Source organism: Colias philodice, chromosome 6, assembly GCF_061535455.1.
Source record: "Colias philodice isolate Cphi_HAF_F1 chromosome 6, ilColPhil1 Martin Lab GWU primary, whole genome shotgun sequence".
NCBI classification, from domain to species: domain Eukaryota; kingdom Metazoa; phylum Arthropoda; class Insecta; order Lepidoptera; family Pieridae; genus Colias; species Colias philodice.
In genome coordinates, this window is record NC_143091.1 from 11,766,511 (window position 1) to 11,788,068 (window position 21,558).

The window sequence follows — 21,558 nt, forward strand, 5'->3', positions numbered from 1 at the left end:
CACATAGGATAGGTTTTATCTCGGAAATCCCACGGGAACGGGAACTATGCGGGTTCTTCTTTGAAAACGCGGGCGAAGCCGCGGGTGGAAAGCTAGTATATTATATACGTAATATTAAACATATCTAAATTCTGAAAGTCGGCTACGAAAAGTTTGTCCTCAAAAGTAAGAATTATGTCCTAGAGTGCGCCATATTGAATTTAGTGTGACGTGACACAGCTTTTAAGTATCGGATGATCACAGCTCTTTTAACGACCTAGACTCTCTTCATTTGCTAAATTATGATAAATAGTTTATAATTTATGCTGTAACTGTTGTAACTATTTATGGTCATATTTATAAGTACAGTTAATGATTAGGTATTAGCTTGTTTTGGCTTAATTTCAGTGCGATAGAAAAGTAACTTAAGACTTCGATGAAGAAAGAAACGGATATGCATTGCTTGCCTAATTACATATGAAACTAATTTAAAATGTGTGCACACACGATCCATATTTAAATAATCTCATCTCATTTCAATAAAATTCATCCTTCAAAGAGCGCCTGATAAAAATCAAGAAGTTATTAAGCAAATGCACAGATAACGAATCTCTTTACATAGAGGGAACGAGTCAAACCATTTTCTGATTACATCCGACTAAGCCGGAATACCAAACGAATTCTCAGCTCAACGCATCAAATCCAACACGTAATATTCTGCTAAATTTTAACCAAAATTTTCCGAACTCGATTTAAGCGAACTTTTCCACTGAATTCAGGAACAACGCCGGCTAGTCATCCATTCGTTGGAAAACTGTAACGTTTTCAAATGTCCACAACTGATTCACCATTTTTCTTCGTAGCCCATCGGCTTTTAGCAAAAACCTGGAGTTCGCTAGATAAATGGAACCGACTTCGGAGCTCAAAAAGTTTTATACGCGTTAAAGATTTACGGTAAAGGTATCACGAACTTCCTTAGTGACTATAATTGATATATTGCACGTGGAATAAGCAATCAAACACCTCATTGTCTGTATGAATATTGTCATTAATTCAGTCAGACACATTTTGTCCTACTCTACTAAGTATGTAAATTAAGATATCAATTTCAAAGTTTTTTTTTCGTTTACTTTTAGCATTACATTTTCTATAGTGAATTCTAGGTTTGCCCCTTGTTTTGCACCAGAGAATATAGGTACGATAAATAATATCCCGATTTCTGTTGAGTTATATTTATAACATAATCATCCTGAACATTGTATTTATCCCTTGTATGTAAAAAAATAAGTTAATCGTTTAAAAAACAATATTTTATATGTACCTATTGTTCCTGAACAAATTATAACAGGCAATTACCAATGATAGAGCCAGCAAGAGCTTACAAAAACACGTGACATCCCCATCCTGAGGTCTGCGGCCAGCGCTCTGATTGATGGAACCGCCTTATCGTTCACGCTTTATACGATACGACTACGACAAGACAACGACACGACGCAGCGTTTTGTTTAATAGTAAAGTAGTTATTATTTATAGTCAAAGCAATTGAGAGGAGAAACAACGGACAAATTCATAAGGAAAAAATAACGGTCTGTTAAACCTTGATACCCACATTTAAAATGTTTATAGAAGCCTTAGCTTATTCACTTCAATGCTATATAAACCAAGTTGAATGCATGAAATGGAAGAATATAAAGTTCCTCTGTTACATAATTTATATGCAGAGAAAAAGCGATATTAAACTAACAGAACATTTCAGTGCATAATGAATTAATCAAATAGTTAATTAATGATGTATTACGAATCCATTATCGTGGGTAGGAATAAAATACAAATGAAAATTATAATGCACATTGTTTTATGGAACGAGTACCAATTTCGAATTAAGAGAAAATTATAGAAATTCATTACCAATACATTATTATAAAACTATTTAGGAAAAATCGTATAGATCATTATACTGAAATAATTGTAATTTTATATTAAATATCGTGTTTTATAAATTACCAAAAGATTATACGATTCTCGCGTGAACGTCGATCACAAGTACATATTAAATCTGGGCCTGATTGATAGTTTCCGATGCTTTTATGTTAATAAAGTAACATAAATAAACATAATAACACAGTCTGTAGAAAATTTGTTCCTTGCACATTCTTAATGAGACGATATTAACTAGATAGGATACCCTTTGTTCTCACTTTTAAGTATCGAGTATTTTACCCGTATTGCTCCGCTCCTATTGGTCTTAGCGTGATTATAAATAACTTACCTACCTGACCTGTTAGTAATTTTCATGCAAAATTTGAACTAAATCCATGCAATAATTATTGGGTTTAGGACATAGAGACGAAAATTCTAAAAATAATATTTTTGGCTTCGGTAAATTACTCCATTTCTTCATTAAGTGATTCAATGTACGGTTTTGATTTTCCTTCGATTAAATTATATTATGTATAGATACTTCGGAACGAATTTGGCCAGCTTGCACCGGGGAAGGTACCACACCACCACAGAAGGTCAGCATCAAATATAGTGTTTCGCACGATGAGTGGAAGAGCGGAGGCCAGTATCATTTTCGAATAAAATATATTAAAGTTTCATACAATTTACAAGTTTAAGTCATTGAAATAAGAGAGCTATCAGAATAATATCTAATTGGTACTTAGTGATCATAACTCGGCCCATAAAAAGTTTCATAGTTCTATAGAAGTTTAATCGTTCAGACAATAACGTCTGTGGACTTAGCAACTAAAATTGATACTTGCTATCATTCCCAGACGTTAAGAGAAACAGATAAGTTTGTGTTTAAGGAGAAAATAGAGGCAGTTTCATGTTGTTTCCAAGAATGGTGAAGTATTTAAATAAAATGAATCTCGGTGAAATAAATCTTGTGAAATTTTGAATGTTTATTGTTAATCTCTGCTGAGGCTATGTCCAGCAGTGGACAAACATGGGCTGTTAATGATGATGATGATGATGATGAATCTCTGCTGAAACTAATAATCATGAAAATTCATATATTAATCTGATACTAACATACTTTTAAAAAGTAGTAAACAACGTTTTCTGCAAGCGCTTAAGTTGATTTAATTGATGTTATAATATGTATGGTGTAGTTTTAAATTGCTATTACGAAGTTAGCCGTGAATCATATATTCTGGTAAATGTGAAAAAAAAATTTGCTGTTATGTTGAGACGATATCTAATATTTTTTTAAAAGTATAAGTTACCCTTGATTAATCCCTAACATAGAGTGAACGAAGAAATTCGGGGTCATTACACTCAAACATTAACATAATAATAAGATTCTAGGTCCCGTTGTTTACAATACAATGTGAAACCAAAACCATAAATTGCGCTATTAAAACGTTAACTCTTAAAAACTTAAGATATAAATTGTACGAAAAATATCTATTCACGTTATTGCTTTCGCAATAAATCATTGGTTCTCTTAAAACTGAACGGCTGAAAGCTCGGATATAATATTTCGTCTCGAGGAATGTCGGTTTAATATCGCGAATTTGCTTCCAACTTTGAACAGTTGGTGTAAAATTTCAAAGATATGGATTTAAGGAAATGATAGGTTTAAATTTATAGCTGGGGATAAGATTTTTTTAAGATGAATCGTGTTTAGAGTTGTGTGACGTATTGTAACATAAATTATTATTGGCGTTTACAATTCTTTAGATTGTGTTTCAGTAGAAAAAAATTGGAAAGTATATTTTTGGATTGTTTATGTTTTTGATTGTTTTTCTTTATGTGATTTGAGCCTCATTTTAACAGTAGATAAACAAAATGGCTAGGTATAGCATATTGCAAAATTTATGTGAAATTACTATTCCATAAAAATTGCTAATTCCTACTGTAAGAGTCAAAATAAACTTATATGCCACATCTTACTTCTATAAGATACAAACATCGGTATCACTACACGCTCACGCTATAATATTTATACACGCTCTAATAGATTGAAGTTAGTTATAATTTGAGCCTTTTTTAAACCCTTTATTATCTTACAATACAGATGATAATAGAAAGAGCGTGTGTGCCAATCACACGCAAATCGTACGTAAGTGAAACTTCTTTGGCAAGATTCAAAGATAAAGTCCATCTCAAGAAAGAAGTCCCGCAGACGCAGCGCTGTATGCGCGCGTAATAATGTTGGCAAGGTTAAATGTGGGGAAATCTGTGGGGGAAATACTGTATCGTTCATTTAATTTCATTTTATAAACTACTACGAGTCGAATATTTAGATAAAAAAAAATTGATATATATTGTAATGTATTGGCCGATCTCCCCATCTGTTAAATTAGTTCCATAATAATTGTCCGCGGGACTTCTTTCTTGAAATAGACTTTACCAAAATCGTCGTCTTACTCCATGACTAGATGGTATTGCCATGATGCGACATGAATTTTACTCTTAACTTTCACTTCCAAAAGAATCACTTTCATTACTCGATTCAGAAAATATTTCGCTATAATATTTGCATAATGAAACTTTGAACAGTATCTTTGATCGATGCGTTCAGAAACTTTATCTGTATAAAACATTGCAAGCACTTCATAAGTTTCAATATCCTTTAACCACATTATATTCTGCTGAGCTTATTTTTTAATTCACTTCAAAAAATATCTTCCGATATTTTTTTTGTATATTCAACGGTGTCTCTACCGATTGTAGACTGCTTCTAGAAATAATGCAAAATAAATAACAATATTCAATAAAAAGCAGAACAAAACGCAATAAGCATCTAGTTTTCACCAATGCATTTATTGCACGCCTCATAAGCGAAGCGTTGAGGTGGGTACTACTGTCACTTCGCGCAAAACATCTGATTTTTCAAACTTAAAATGTCTTTATGTATCATACATTGCACTTGTAAGATAATACATACACACACATATTAAGAAAAAACACTATTTTTAACGTTCATGATATTTTTGATGTCATTTTTGTTATTTAAACTAGTTAAAAAACAGTTTAAAAAAGTTCTGTCTTGGACGTCCGTGTGTCTGTATGTGCGGATCCTTTTTCTTGTTAACACGATAGCGACCGAAATACTTTACTAATCGAGTCTTTTTTTTTCTCTTACGCTTGAGTATGCTCAGGAATAGAACCCTTTCATTTTTCAGGGTCTGATTCGATGTGGTTTAATTGTTATTAAATAAACAAAAATAATAATTAATAAATATTTATTTAAAAAAAAATATGAGGCGTGCACTTTTGGATTTTCCAAATTATTTTATTAATATTAATTAATTGCAATATCCACTCGTTAAAAATTGATCCAGCCTACTTGAAGCCAATTATGGTCTTACCGTAGTGAAACATATTGTAAATTCCATGCGTTTTTCTATAACCACGCCAGCCTAGCCGCAGACATCAGCTAGTACCTAATTAAACTAAGTTTAGTGCTCTTATTTTGCTATCACTATGAACACTTATACTTTATGTCACCGTAAAACATGATCAAAACAATAAAATTTTAACAACTCGTTTCATATACTGGATTAATATCGCAGTTTAAGAAAAAACTAACAAAGCCACTTCACTTTTATTACTCACGGAAAGATTATTAAGTTTGCGAACGATTTTAAAGTTTATTAAAGGATTTTAAAGTTTATTACGAAAGTTTAAAGTCTACTAACGAAATTGAATCGCGTGTATGGAATTTATTGACATAGGTACAATGTAGTAAAATGTAACTTTAAATTTAAGGTATTATGAAGGAAGGAAGTTCTTTGTTAAAATCTGTCAAAATATTTATCTAAGTATGCAATAATATTCATGTATCAGAAGAAGTCTTATCTAATATTTAGTTATATCTTTAGTTATATACTTCTAGTATATTTCAATGAAAGCTCAAATAAGGGAAGCTCCACAGTACATACATTAAGGGCCGATTTTTCAATGCTTGGATAAAACTTATTCGTCGAATAATGTATAAAACTACTATTTTAAAAACGTATTCTAATTGCCCGTATTTGACAGTTTACGTGACATTTTAATATTATCGTGTAATACTTTATTGAACAGATAAGTTGTATCCAAGCATTGAAAAATCGGCCCTAAGAAATATAATTTATTTACCTTTTTGTTTCTTCTCAGTTTTAAAGTACTTAATGTTTTTAGAATATGTTACTATTGCATGTCAAAATAAGAAATTACTACTGATAGTAGTAAATAACTAGAGCTTTATAGTCGATTATAATTATAACCGAATATTGCTTATTGCTTTTGTATGGCTATCTTTAGATTTATGTTTCAACTTGTCAGTTAATGTTGAACTGTCACAAACAGATTACGGTCTTTAACTTAATTTAAACTTAGTTTAAATTGTTTTGACTGCATAAAAAGTTTACCAAATAAATTCTATAGAAATAAAAGATAAATGATTTGTAATGTTTAGTTTGAAGGACTAAAAAGTAATATAAAATTTTTACTGACGGTTGACGCAAAAATTGGTGTACTAATTTAGCAAACAAATGAACATAGAGCTAGAGCAAGAGCATTCTTCCGTTGTCTTTTAATGTAATCGAAAACTCGCATTCAGTATGTTGTTCAGTATTAGAACATTGTAAGAATCTTTTACTTTAGCGAATGCTCTACGCCTGTTTACAGTAAAAGAATTTGACATAGTGGGTTTAAAATTAGCATTCGCTCGTTTGATGTCAATGCACCGTTACGTACAATCTTCTCAAAATTCACTGCATGAAACGTTTACAAAAAAAGTTTTATTTGAAGTAGGAGGTAAGAAAATAATTTGTAATATCTAGTTTGAAGGTTTAGTATGGCATGTTTTTGCCCTTGGGTCGAACGGACCCTATAATATTATGTTATAAACGTATTGGGAATTCTGAAAGTGTTTTCCTTATTGTTCATATGATATTATGTGGGTCTTTTTGATTGACTTTGCGTTGTTCTATTTTATTTATTGCAATGTGATTTTATGTGTGTCTCTCTATTTCATTGTATTTGTACAAGCTGGACCTGAGTAATGTCTTTCAGTAGCTATATAATAATTTGTTTACATTTAGATAGAGTACTAGCGGTCCGCCCCGGCTTCGCCCGTGGTACATATGAAAAATAGATGTTGGCCGATTCTCAGACTTACCCAATATGCACAGAAAATTTCATGAGAATCGGTCCACCCGTTTCGGAGGAGTATGCAGACTAACATTGTGACACGAGAATTTTATATATAAGAGATAATGTAATGTAAATTATCATATTTTGCATGTTGTTTTTTGTTAAGAAAACATGACTCGACGCACGGGGTGAAGGTCTTAGTGTATGTATTAGCAAGCTTTAGCTTACGCTAAGGTGAAGGTGATGGAAGTATTTAAAGTAAGTATTTGATAAAGTAGGACGCTAAATGATTTATTATTGTATTCTTTTAATAATTCAATGAAATTTTCTCTCGTGACGCATATGATTTATTGTGAATTGACACACCCCTGAAAAATTAGATTACACTAAACATGCATACCTACATAACTAAAAGCTTATTACAAAAATGCATTGTATTTTAACATTTTATTTCTTCGCAGTATAAACGAGAAAAAGTAATTCATAACAGACCATCCATTGAGTGGACGATTTATCATAAAAAGCGTGACTGCATCGATTCAAACGAATTCTAAGAAGTTCTTATGAAAGCATTCGTGTTGTTAGGTAATGGCTTTCAAAGGCTGCTTTTCCGCTGTTCTTCTGATTTCTAACACGGATTAAATGTGAATAAATAGTGAAATAGAGAAGTTAAATCACTATACATCGTATAAAACAAAGTCGCTTTCTCTGTACCTATGTCCTTTTGTATTAATGCAATGGTTTGGATATGTATGCTTTAATCTTTAAAACTACGCAATGGATTTTGATGCGGATTTTTTTATTGGATAGAGTAATTTAAGAGGAAGGTTTTGGTATATCATTTATTAGGTTTTAGAAATAGCGGGCGAAGCCGCGGGTGGTAAGCTAGTTAGTTATACAGGGTGTCCCAAAAAGTAGTGATGAACGGAAGCTGGGAGGTAGAGGACCTAGAGAGCTATCCGAATCACCCCCATGTATGTTATGCGATTTTTCGTATTTTCGGAGTTATGACATTTTTTTCAATTTTTCATCTATCGCTGAGTACGATGAGATTTTTATTTATGGTGACGTGACTTATTGCGCTAGATGCTTGATTTTTTTTTTGTGTGGTAAGCTGAAAGATAGGCCAATTCAGTATGGTAACATTTACTATCGTTAGATCTTCGAATGGAATAAAAAAAGAATTAAATGCCAAGAAAGATAAAATTACCCAGTATGTTCACAACTTCAAGGGCCCATAAAAAAATAAAATTACATAAAAAAAGTTTTCCATTTGGCTTTTAAAAACTCGCTCTATCTATCAGGTAGCTACCCTAAAAATTTCATTTTATTATTCAGAAGGCTTCAATCGAAAAATTGAAATCTAAATGTGGTAAGTGCAAAAATTTTATTAACATGATGATCATTAAAACCAAATTAAAACCCATAAATAGGTGTTTAATTACCAGAAATTTTTAAAATAACCCCGCTGTTGCTCAATGCAAGTGCGACATCACCGTAAAAAGTTGTCTTTTAAATGTCTGAATGCCCTTTTATCATTTTTAATGGTTTCTTCTGCTACTATGAATTTCCGGGTTATTTCGTCCAAATTGTAGCATTTTCTCAAGTAGCCGAGGTCTTTTTAGTATCCCCATTGAAACAAATCAATGGGGTTTAGGTCGAGGGACCGTGCAGGCCAGGCTTTAAGGCAGGCGTCACCAGCGCATGCGCAGGCTGCAACGACCAATCCATCTTTCAGGGTATCTTTGCCCTTTAGCCTGGCCTCGACGGTCCCCGGACATAAACCCTATTGATTTTTTTCCGTGGGGATACTACAAAGACGAGAGACTGCCACAATTTGAACGAAATAACCTGGAAATTCATAGTAGCAGAAGAAACCATTAAAAATGATAAAAGGGCATTCAGACATTTAAAAGACAACTTTTTACGGTGATGTCGCACTTGCACTGAGCAATAGCGGGGTCATTTTAAAAATTTCTGGTAATTAAACACCTTGTTATTGGTTTTAATTTGTTTTTATTAATCATCATGTTAATTCAATTTTTGCACTTACCTCATTTAGATTTCAATTTTTCGATTGAAGCCTTCTGAATAATAAAATGAAATTTTCAGGGTAGCTACCTGATAGATAGAGCAAGTTTTTAAAAGCCAAATGGAAAACTTTTTTTATGTGATTTTATTTTTTTACGGGCCCTTGAAGTGGAGAACATACTGGGTAATTTTATCTTTCTTGGCATTTTAATTCTTTTTTTTATTCCATTCAAAGATCTAACGATAGTAAATGTTACCATACTGAATTGGCCTATCTTTCAGCTTAGCACACAAAAAAAATCAAGCACCTTCCGCAATAATTGACGTCACCATGAGTGAAAATATCACCGTACTCGGCGATAGGTGAAAAATTGAAAAAAACGTCATAACTCCGAAAATACGAAAAATCGCATAACATACATGGGGGTGATTCGGATAGCCCTTTAGGTCCTCTACCTCCCAGCTTCCGTTCATCACTACTTTTTGGGACACCCTGTATAATGCTTTGAATATTATGTACATATATCATGTAGGTAACAACTATTGAGATATAATATAAGTATGATGAAGTACGTAGTTATATTAGTTAATGGTTAATGGAATGGTTTAGATATGGGTAGATATAAGGAACACTCTAAGGTAATGCTATTAAGATTTTATAAAAGTGTGATTATCAAAGAAACTTTCATTTTTTATATACCAATATAAAAAAATAAAGTTTCTTTAAAATGTTTGTGCATTATTTAATAACTAGATTTCCGCCCGCGCCTTCGCCCGCGTTTGCAAAGGAAAACCCGCATAGTTCCCGTTCCCGTGGGATTTCCGGGATAAAAACTATCCTATGTGTTAATCCAAGTTACCCTCTATATTATGTGTGCTAAATTTCATTGTAATCGGTTCAGTAGTTTTTACGTGAAAGAGTAACAAACATCCATACATCCATACATCCATACATCCATACATCCATACATCCTTACAAACTTTCGCCTTTATATAGTTATATTAGATATTAGACAATGCCTGTACTTACTGCTTTCAGCACTAACTGAGAACATTTGTTTACTCTGACTGGTCTGTTATTAGCACATAATATAATGTTCTCTGTTTTTGGAAAAGTGAAACTAAAGTGATCTGGATAAGGATCCAGGTCATGCCGCGTAATCTATTTCCCTGATAAAATTCTCGAACTATTAGTGAGAATTCTCTGTCTTATAACTATGATAATTACCCAAATGACTATAAAACGCAAAGGCGGGTATACATCACCGTCTTAATTAAGATTTCTCGACGAAAACAGAGGGATGGAGAGATTCATTTGCTTAATTCCGCATTAATTTATTTGGCACGTTTTTTCTCCGAGTTGGAAGATGCGCAAAGTTTAGATTGCCCTGGTGATATTAATTGGGTAAGATTTAAGTTGTTACAAGAATGGATCATGGTACTTAATGGCTGGTTTACACTTTGATTAGTGCGAGTGCAGGTGATTAGTGCAGGTGATTAGTGACTAGGTGTGGACAGCGACTGTTTAGTGCAAGTGATTAGTAGGCTGTGTAGTAAAGTGAATAGAAGCGTGTTCTATTTTTTTGCGAGTGAACTGCGAGTAGGCACGCCCCGCGCGCCCTCCCTTCCCCCTCACTCGCAGTGTGCCTGCCTAAACACGTCTGGACAGGAGTGTTTAGTGTTTAGCGTAGTGTGTAGCGTCGCGAATTGGACACTACTCGCACTACTCACCTGCACTCGCACTAATCACCTGCACTCGCAGTTGAATTGGACACTACTCGCACTACACACCTGCACTCGCACTAATCACCTGCACTCACACTAATCAAAGTGTAAACCAGCCTTAAATGTGAGTGTGAGGAAGTTTTGAGTTTAAAGCCGTGTGGAAACGATGACGTCATATTTTGATATTCGGTGCATTTGGCTTGTAGCCTAATTGGAGTGAGCGTAAAATTATTAGAGAAAAAGTAATGTGTTTCCCAGTATAGTGCAGGTAGGAACAGTTTTATTACATACACTATTCTAGTATTTGAAAGAAAGAAAGAAAGAAAATCATTTATTAGGTACCTAAATCATTGCGGTTTAAGCCAGTGATTAGACTTGAACAGCATCGTATTTCGGCACATATTAGGAACTTCAGAGGGCTCGAATAACTACAGAAGTTCGGTTTGTACGAAAGTAGAAACCACATAGACACAATAAGATTAGTACATTGTGAAAGTAATTTTTTAACGGCTTTTTAGCTCGATTTATTCGTGTGCGTAAATTGAGTTTAAAATTCGTTGAAAAGTCCATAGAAGCTGATCTAGACTAATCGTATAAAGCTGAAGAGTTTGTTTGTTTCAACGTCCTAGTCTCAGGAACTACTACTTACTCAGGTCCGTTTTGAAAAATTATTTCGGTGTTAGTACTCAGGTCCGTTTTGAAAAATTATTTCGGTGTTAGATAGTCCATTTATCGAGGAAGGCTATAGTCTAAGACATCATCACGCTAAGACCAACAGGAGCCGAGCCACGCGGGTGGAACCGAAGGTCGCAGCTAGTATAGCAAATACATGGAAATACCTACAGTTTTCTATCTTAAAATTAATTTCTAGTGACAAAATATAGTGACAGATAAGTGTTGAATGTCTCTGTTGTTGTTTTCAAATTATTGATTTCATTTATAACTTAAGACTTTCAAATAAACTTCCCGAGAAACTTTTAAGTCTTGTTCATCAACAAAAGTTTCCCCTTGCATAAGCTGTCTGTCAGCCAAATGCTCTTGAAATTTTATAAAACTATTTAATTATTAATTTCTTTACATTGATGACTAAATTTTGGATTTATATCATGCTTGACTATTTCATTTCCGTCCGTGTAGTTCCCGTTCCTGTGGGATTTCGGGGAAAAAATATATAATTATAATCTAAAGTTAATGTTAATGGTAGCATAATAGAATATTCGGTTTAAAAAACTTTATTTATCTCATAAAATAAACAAGAACAATACAATGATCACACATATGAGAAATAACAATTTTGCAGTTAGTATAACACAATCAGCTATCGAAATTAGTTAAGTATGTCTTTAACTTATTTTTAAAAATAGTAATTGATGAGGATTCTTTAATTGCTTTAGGCAAGCTATTGTACAATTGTGCTCCCTCAAATCTTAAGTTTCTCTTACCGTATAGAGTTCTTATAAATGGTAATTCCAGGTTATCACTCTTTTGTGTGTGGTATTTGTGGGATTTTTTGTTTAGTTTTATTGTGTTTTTATATTATTAGATAGAATATTTTTAATTTTTATAAAAATAATACTAACAGAATATACTTTTTGTTTACCTAACTCGTGAATATATGAATCCTTTAAATAGTTAATCAGTTGGAAATAAATAAGATAAACTTTCAAGTTGCACTTAGCACCCAAAGAGAGAACTGTCGAGTGCCCCTCAGATACATTTTTCTTTTCAAAAATATTTGTATTCACAGCACACTCCACAAGTTTTAAGAGTTCGAAAGGGTAGCTAATTAAACACTGACAGCTTTTTCATTACTCGGGGACTTATTGGAGGATCCTCATGAAAGTGTTCTTTATTTTTTCAACTTTCAATAGCAGTTTAATCGTGGTAATTTTATAGATAAGAAAGTTTTGAGAACGTCTTATGGCACTTAAATGTTATTGAATTTCTTTTGGCAGCGTAGTTTATGGGGTAAAGTTTTGCGTTATCAAGATAGTGGCCAGAATAAATAGTGGAAAGAAATATTCATTTCAACTGTTTTATTTTGGCAAACGTTTGGTTCAATGGTAATGGCTTGTTTTACAGAATTGTTTTCCATTCAAAACATGTTTTCTGATGGCTTACTTTCAGAGGGATATATTATATACCTGCAATTTTTGCCAATTGATATTATACTCTCTAATGTGTATTCATTAGAGAGTATAATATCAATTCATTTTCTTTATTCATTTTTATACAGGGCGGATTGTTTTAGGTACTTTTATATGATGCTTTTATAGATGCTAAAACAGTATCAAAACGTAAGATAGGACCATATCCGAAAATAAGATACTGACAACATTTCAGAGGACTATAAAATAATGTATGCATACTTTCAATGTGTCAAAGTTTGTAAGCTCTGTAAATCTAACCTAATTCATATGCACGCCGGATCATACATTTGAGCAGTTATTGGCAGTTCAGAATTAGTTTCTCTTAGTTGCCATGAATCCATTTGTTTGCAAATCTGTTTGAACAACGTTCCAACTGACTAATACATTGCTCCTTGTATAATCTACATTTCAACCGAATATATTAATATATTTGGCAGGTTATATTACTACGTTATTTGCGTTCAGTTTCAAGGGGGATCGTCTTTTACAGAATTAATTAATATCGTATATGGAACCATAATATTTGCATTGGCAAAAGTAATTAATATTGGAAATGTCTAATTGCGTTGTGTTTAGATAAATTTAGAATAGTTTTGTGTAAATAAATATTAGATACCTACCGTCTATATTCAAATACGCGTTAAGAATAGAGTATTCAGACTCACATACAGTAGGTTTACATAAATATGCGAACGCACACTCATTTTCATCACATTTTACCTTAGCCTAAGCGTTTAATTAACTGCATTTAAGGTGTTTTTTGATCTTTTGAACAAAATAAATAAACTTCAATCTAAGTAACCAACCATCAAACACAATAATTCCCACTATAAACACCAGCTTCATAGCATCTAAATTGAACAAGCGCGTTAAATTTTAAGCCGGTTCAGTGTCAAACTTTCGACACCAAATTTTAACGGCCACCAAAGTTGACGTTCTTTCTAGAACTTGTGACCACAACTCTAAGCCGCTGTGTCCGTAGTTATACTATGGTTATACTATTTCCGCAACTTTGAACCGTGACATCGAAAGTTTGTCGACGTGGCTCCAACTATAATATTCATGGAACAACTTCATTATTTACTTTGCTATTTTATTTATCTATCAGAGTATACACTATACAGTTTTCTGTGGGTTGGTTGAATAGATACGATGTGGCTCGAGCGTGTTTAGTTTAGATTTTAATTAACAACTTTTGAATAAATTGTCTGCGCATTTCGTTAAGAGATGCTTATAGATTTCTTCAGTTTCTTCAGATTCTTCAGTTTATTAAAAAATTAAATTAATTCTATCGAATTACATGAAATGTTTAGCTTATGGGCTGGTTATTATGTATGAAATCGATTAATGAATTTTTGTTATATTTAATTTACATCTGATAAACATGTTACTATCCTTTTATTATCCTATTATATTTTATTTGGGATTACTATAAAGCATGTTTTCATAGGAACTATTTTGAAGTAAAAACAAAACCTTATTTGCCGTTGTTTCACGCATGCACGCAGAAAGTTGCAGCATAATGTGACTATTTAAAGTTTGCAAGTTACCATCGAACAAAAACAATTAACCCGAACGAATAATAAAACAGCTGACCTGCCTTTTCCAATTAAGAAGCCTATTTCAGAACTCTCTGGAGCATTCCAAATTCCTGAAACCACAAGTTTCAGTGCGAATTAGTGAAACTCAGCCGACGCCGGGTATCAGATTTATACTCTGGCAATAAGCCAGGCGCAACAAGTACCCCAATTTACATAGTTTAATGCTAATGTAGATATTTATCAAGGGAATGATCGCACAGAAGTACGAGGTAATCGATTTAAGAGCTTGCATATAACGCGAAAATATTTCCCGCTATTCCGGGAATTTTCAGGATGCATTTTATGGTGATAGCATTCAGATGTGCATAATTTTGTATGAATGGAAGATCATTCAAATATATTTTCTTAGGTTGCATAGAGAATACACAGGACGTAAGACAGTAAAGACGGTATTATAATGCCTTCTGAACAGACCAATAATTAGCGGTGCATTTTAGATTTTCCGTTGGATTTTCCTTAAAAAAAGTAAGTTATAGGCATATTTACGTTAAAGAATTACACGTTGACATGTAAACACGTAATCCTTTAACGACTTATTGCAAATATGTTCATTTTTAAAAAAAGGTATAGGTATTTAGTGAATTTTCAATTGGGACTAAATGATTAAGTCGATGGAAATATTATGAATAAGTAATAATTTAACCGGTAAATAATTAATGTAAATGCAGTATGATTGGCAGTATTTATTCATAAGACAAGGGTTGACAAGGCAACGTGTCACTTAGTTGGAGTTTGTACCCTACTTTAAAATCTGTGACGATTAATCAAGAACATTTCTTGGTTTTAACTTTAGAGGACAGAGGACATCTTAGACGAGTTAAATATTAGATATTATCAAACCATCAAAAGTCTTAGTTTACTGTAGGAATAGTTAAATGGGCTACTGATGATGATATTATATTATAGTTACTAAGTATAGTTGGGTAAATAAAGTCGTCCCTAGACGAAGATGCAGCATGACAATTCACGTAAACTCATGTCATGCTTGCATTACTGTCTAGAGATTAAGTACTTACCTCTCGAGAACGGCTGAACCGATTTCGATAATTCTTTTTTTATTATATTCCTTGAAGTACGAGGATGGTTTTTATGTAGAGAAAATGTAAATATGTACCACGGGCGAAGCCGGGGCGGACCGCTAGTGTATTATAAAAAAGAGCGTGTGTCGGCACACGTGTCAGAAGTGAAATTTCTTTGGCAAGACTCAAAGATACCAAAATCGTCGCCTTACACCATGGCGTGACGGTATTGCCATGACGCGACCTTTAAATTTTACTCTCAACGCGCCTAAAGAAGTTTCACTTCAAGAAAGTGATTTTGAAATTTGTTTGTCACACTAACGTCACGGCGTCGATGCCATTTTTCTCAATAATTACACTTGTCATGTTGCAAACTTAGTGACCCTATCTGGATGGCCGATCCTTTGTAAGCAGTATTATAAGATTTGATTTCGCATACTTTATTGAATGCTCAGATTGTTGTTTCGATGAAGTTATTGGCAAATATGAGAAAAGTTTATTTGACAAATTAGAGATAACTTAGAGAGAATTAAAGGATAATTATAAACAATTATAAAAGATAGACGTTGCGACGTTTAAAAAAATTTAAAATAGATCCCCTCACAAATTTATTCCAAAATATCGTTTCATGTATCGTTCAAAAATCGTTTCCATACCATACCGTACCGTTCTGAAACCGTTTCCATACCGTTGCCACGATATTCCCGTCACGTCGCGGCCACTCTGACGGGACTTAATGAAGCCTTCGCCCCTTTACTGCTTTTTAATGGCGCTCTAAAACACGAATATCAAACAGCCGTGTTTACTCTCCTCGTGTTTTCATATAATTTGCATTTGGCTGCATATTTTGGGCATATGTTCGATTCGCCTCGTTTAGAAAGAAAGAAAGTTACTTTTATTGAATTAATGCCCATTGCCCATGACCTCTGGTGGGGTATGGTGTAGATTGATTCTATATGTCTTTTTCAAAGTAAGCTTTTTCAAGTACCGTATGCAAGTTGATATAACTTGCTTGCTTCAAGATTTCCTCTAATATGCAGGTCATTTTTATCCTGCCATTTTGAAGTGAAACTTTTTTAGGCGCGTTGAGAGTAAAATTTCACTTGCCAAAGAAGCTTCACTTCTGACTACCGCGTCAATACATAATTCCTCTTGTAATAACAAAAAGTCCATTAAATTATTTGCATAAATAAAAAAGTAAAGCCCATACTTCATACCTACTTCACTCAGTAGTCAGTACTTGTTTTTTTAATCGTAAAATTTTGCATTTATTCGTATTGAATAAGTATACGGATTTGCACAAGTATGGATATAAAAAGATTTTCGCGTAATTGGAACGTATGATAACGTTAATACCCATATTAAATTCTTCACATGCTTCTAGTGCCTTAATTAAGTTTTGGTGTTTTAAAGGCACGAGTACCTACAAGACAAATTATTAAAGTACTTTAAATTTAATTAAAGAAAATTAATAAGCTATTAATAAGCTGATGTTTTAATTTTATTCATAAAATTAATACATGAGTTAACTACATTGAGATAATCATTAATATGGAGTCGACACCGCCTACATCACTTATGTTCCACTCAACATACGTCATGTGACGTATGTTGAGCGGTATTTTTAATGGTTTTAAAGTGAAACGCATCAAATATGCCTTCGTGTGTGTTACGATATTGCACAAATAATACAAATAATACGGAAAAGTGCAAAGGAATAACTTTCATCGTTAAGTACCTAACTAGATAATCATTTTTAAAACTTAGTTAGAGCAAAAAAATGGCGCACAGATTTTGTTCGTGGTGTCTCCTCCATACGTAGTAATATTATCTCAATGGTTAACTACGATATTATCTGAGATTCAAATACTTGCGTATAACTTAGCATAGGGATGATAATTCTTTAGCTACTTAACTTTATGGATATAATCTTATATATATAATTCTCGTGTCACAATGTTAGTCTGCATACTCCTCCGAAACGGGTGGACCGATTCTCATGAAATTTTCTGTGCATATCGGGTAAGTCTGAGAATCGGCCAACATCTATTTTTCATATGTACCACGGGCGAAGCCGGGGCGGACCGCTATAGTCTTTACATAATATTATGTATGGAGCCCGATCTATTAATTTAGAAGCCACAGAAAGATATACCGGCTAAAATCTTACATAAGGACACGCTTTTTTACTTTTTAATGAAAAGAGTAGGATTATACGGATCTGCATATAATTAATTCGGGTTTAAACTTATTTAATTTGATACAGTTTTATTTGGAGTTGCACGTTTTAGTTGAACTAGTTTCTCGTTGCGTGAAATAAATTTAGTTTTACGTGTTTTTAGATTTTCACGACAACTTTTTGGTAATTAAAAGTTATGTGATATATTTTTGTCATCCATACTAATATTATAAATGCGAAAGTAACTCTGTCTGTCTGTCTGTTACTCAATCACGCCTTAACTACTGAACCAATTTGCATGAAATTTGGTTTAGAGATATTTTGATACCCGAGAAAGGACATAGGATAGGTTTTATCCCGGAAATCCTACGGGAACGGGTTTTTCTTTGAAAACGCGGGCGAAGCTGCGGGTGGAAAGCTAATATTGTATAAATGGCGTATAGTTTAAACAAGAGAGAATTTCATATTTTACAAACATCTGACAAACGTTAACCTGCCCGATAGGGCAACCAGGACAACGTTTGCATGTATATATATAACTGACTATAGTCAGAGAGTCAGACCTAACGAATATATAAATAAAATTATAAAAATTGTGCAGCCGTATCGGAGGTTTTTGGTTTATAACTGGCTGTAACACGGGAAATTCATACATTTAAATAGAACATGGCATTATACTTTTCAAGCCGCTTTTAAATAATTGAGAAGCTAATAAACACAATTGTTACGAAAATCGGAAAATCAAATTTTTTCATCTCGGATGCAATGAAAAATATGAAATTAATAAAGGCCCAAGCGAAAATAAAAGGCACACAATTTACGTTCAAAATTAAATTTTGTTGCGCAGGAAGTAATTTATTTGTCGGCTAAATCACTTATCCCAGAAAGGGTACATTTATCCACATTGTGATCTTTTTTCCTTTCTTTTCTTATCTTTTGTCGTTTAATAAATTTAAATGAGGGTTCATTTAGTATTATGCTAAACTGTACTACACTCAGGCTTGCTAAATGACCCATAACATTATAATATTCTCTTTAATGGTAATTGTGCACTTTAATAATTTATTTATTTATTTATTATACTTCATTGTAGGTACAAACATGAATGGACAAAGCAGAAAAAAAAACAATATCACAAAAAGGCAATAATAATTATCGAAGTAATTGTTTGTAGTTTTTGTTTATCTATGGATCAAAGTCAAAACGTGATGGTTTATAATAATAACATTTAATTCATGGAAAATAAAACAAACATCACAATAAATAGGTATTATATTTATAAAACAGATGAAAATAAGTCACATAAGAGTTAAATTTCATATGCAGAAGTCTGTTTTTACGGCAAAACAATGTTATTTAGGATGAAACTATGTTTATTAAACAATTATAATTAAATCAGCTCAATTATTCCTCAATGAATTAAGTAAATATTATTTTCACCTGTACGCTGCTAAACTAAACCAAATATGAAGACATCAACACACACAATAAGCAAGGAAATATTACCCAGATTTCCCGCAAAACCAGTCCAACAAAATTGTACGTAATTTATTATGAAATAAACATAAATATCGTTCGTGAGTTACTGTTAAATTGATGGTATCCATAAACAAGTTGACATGACGATGTTGAACGCACCAGTTATGTCGTGTATGGGATTTGTCTTGAAGTGGGATTTAGTGGGATGGTTTTCTAAATTATACTAAAATTAACTATAGGTATACCATATACCTACAAGATATAAAGTAACAAAAAATGGAAAGGTATTTTTTTAAATAACTCTCCAATAGTATATTTAATGCACAATTCAAATTACTTCCTGAATTGAACCATAATGCCTTATGATTTAAAACCATTTCTATACTGTTTTAACATTTGTATAATTTCAAGAGGGCTACAAAATTGACCCAATTGCTCCAAATAAGGTGAAATTTATGCCACAATATCAAAGGCTCTTCAAATCACAGGGCCATAAATTTATAAGCTACCAAATAACAAAACAGTTGATTGTTCAACGTCGATATCATTCCGAATTACTTCCTTTCTGATATATCCATAAATTTACATTGTTTTCGTTCGAAAACACGAATAAAAGAAGATTTCATCAGTAAAAAATTGTCACAATTTTGCGCTTCCTTATTCCGAGCATAAATCGAATATAGAAAGTTAATTGCAATACATAAACGACATTTATTGTAATTGTCTCATCCATATACATATGTATAAACTTCTAAATCATCATCATCAAACTTACTAAATTAACTAAGCCTCAAGTTACAGTATCTATTTAACAAACTGAGAAGTCTTAAATTCGATGAAGACTTATCTATACTTAATATTATAAGGCAGAAGAGTTTGTTTGTTTGAACGCGCTAATCTCAGGAACTACTGGTCTGATTTGAAAAATTCTTTCAGTGTTAGATAGCCCATTTACCGAGGAAGGATATAGGTAGGCTATATTATATCATCATGCTAAGACCAACAGGAGCGGAGCCAAGCGGGTGAAACCGCGGGGCGCAGCTATTAAAAAACATATCGTAATACAATCTAAGTAGGTATTAACACCGAAAATATTACAATTTTCTTTTCCATCCTAATTAAACACAAATCTAAAATAAATTTAACGCAAACTTTCCTATAATTATATAACCACGAACAGAAACATTGCTCTTTCGTCTCAAACACGAAGCCATAAACAAAAACAAAGGTTTCTCTGACAATATGAGAATTTCGCCCCCGGGGATTCATTACGCTGGTGTATAATTGGGATAAACACGATACATCTACAAGGGCCGACTCATCATGTAACTATACACATAGAATCCCGTCGGCCATCTTGGATTTGTCAAAGTTTAATTGCGATCGAATTCACGTAACGTTTGATAAAGGTTAATGATTACAAACAAACAAACTCAAACATTTATTTATGCAATTAGACTTCTTCGACAAGCACTTTTAAAACGTCATTACATATTATTTTTAACGTTTACCACCGATTCGGAAAGCAGTAACTACGGAGAAGAACCGGCAAGAAACTCCATAGTTGCTCTTTTAAATCATATCAGTATTACAATTTAATTTTACAAAATATGTAACTACATAATATTATGTTGTCATAATATGCCAAAGAACTGTCCTGTGGTTTTTACGCGACAACCCTCCATGGGTTTTCATCTTCCATATATTCCTTAATGCTGTAATAGACTCTCTGAACTAATACGTTTTTTACATAAGTTTTAAATTTAGCACTACAAAACTCTTTAATATATACTTACAGTAGAAATAAAAGTATTTCAGGATCGTAACTATTGGATACAAAACATGATTTTATTTTAAAACTATGGTCATTAGAATATGAAAAGTCAAGTTTGTTTACAAATGAAGACCTCGCCCAAAATGCAATTGAAACAAAGAAACCAGTAAAAATGTTTAAAATTCTCTTTTAAAAAAGATCTCTGTAATAAAAAGTTTACCCCCTATCTCGTCAAACAGTTGTAGAAGCCCAAAACAACAATTATATGCAACTCTAAAATAATAACTTTTAATTTAACCTACAAATGGGACTATTCTAACAGAACTTTGAAAATTAATTGCCGGCAAAAAGTTATTTACAAAGTTTGTGACAAATAAATCAACTGCAACCGCTGAAAATCCACGGCGATATTAAATTAAAACTGAATTTTAGTTTTAAACTTTATTTGTATAATTTGATGCTCAATTCTCGCGGTAATCGCAGAGATTATTTCTAGATTATTCTATTATACCGCAGTGAAGCAATTTAA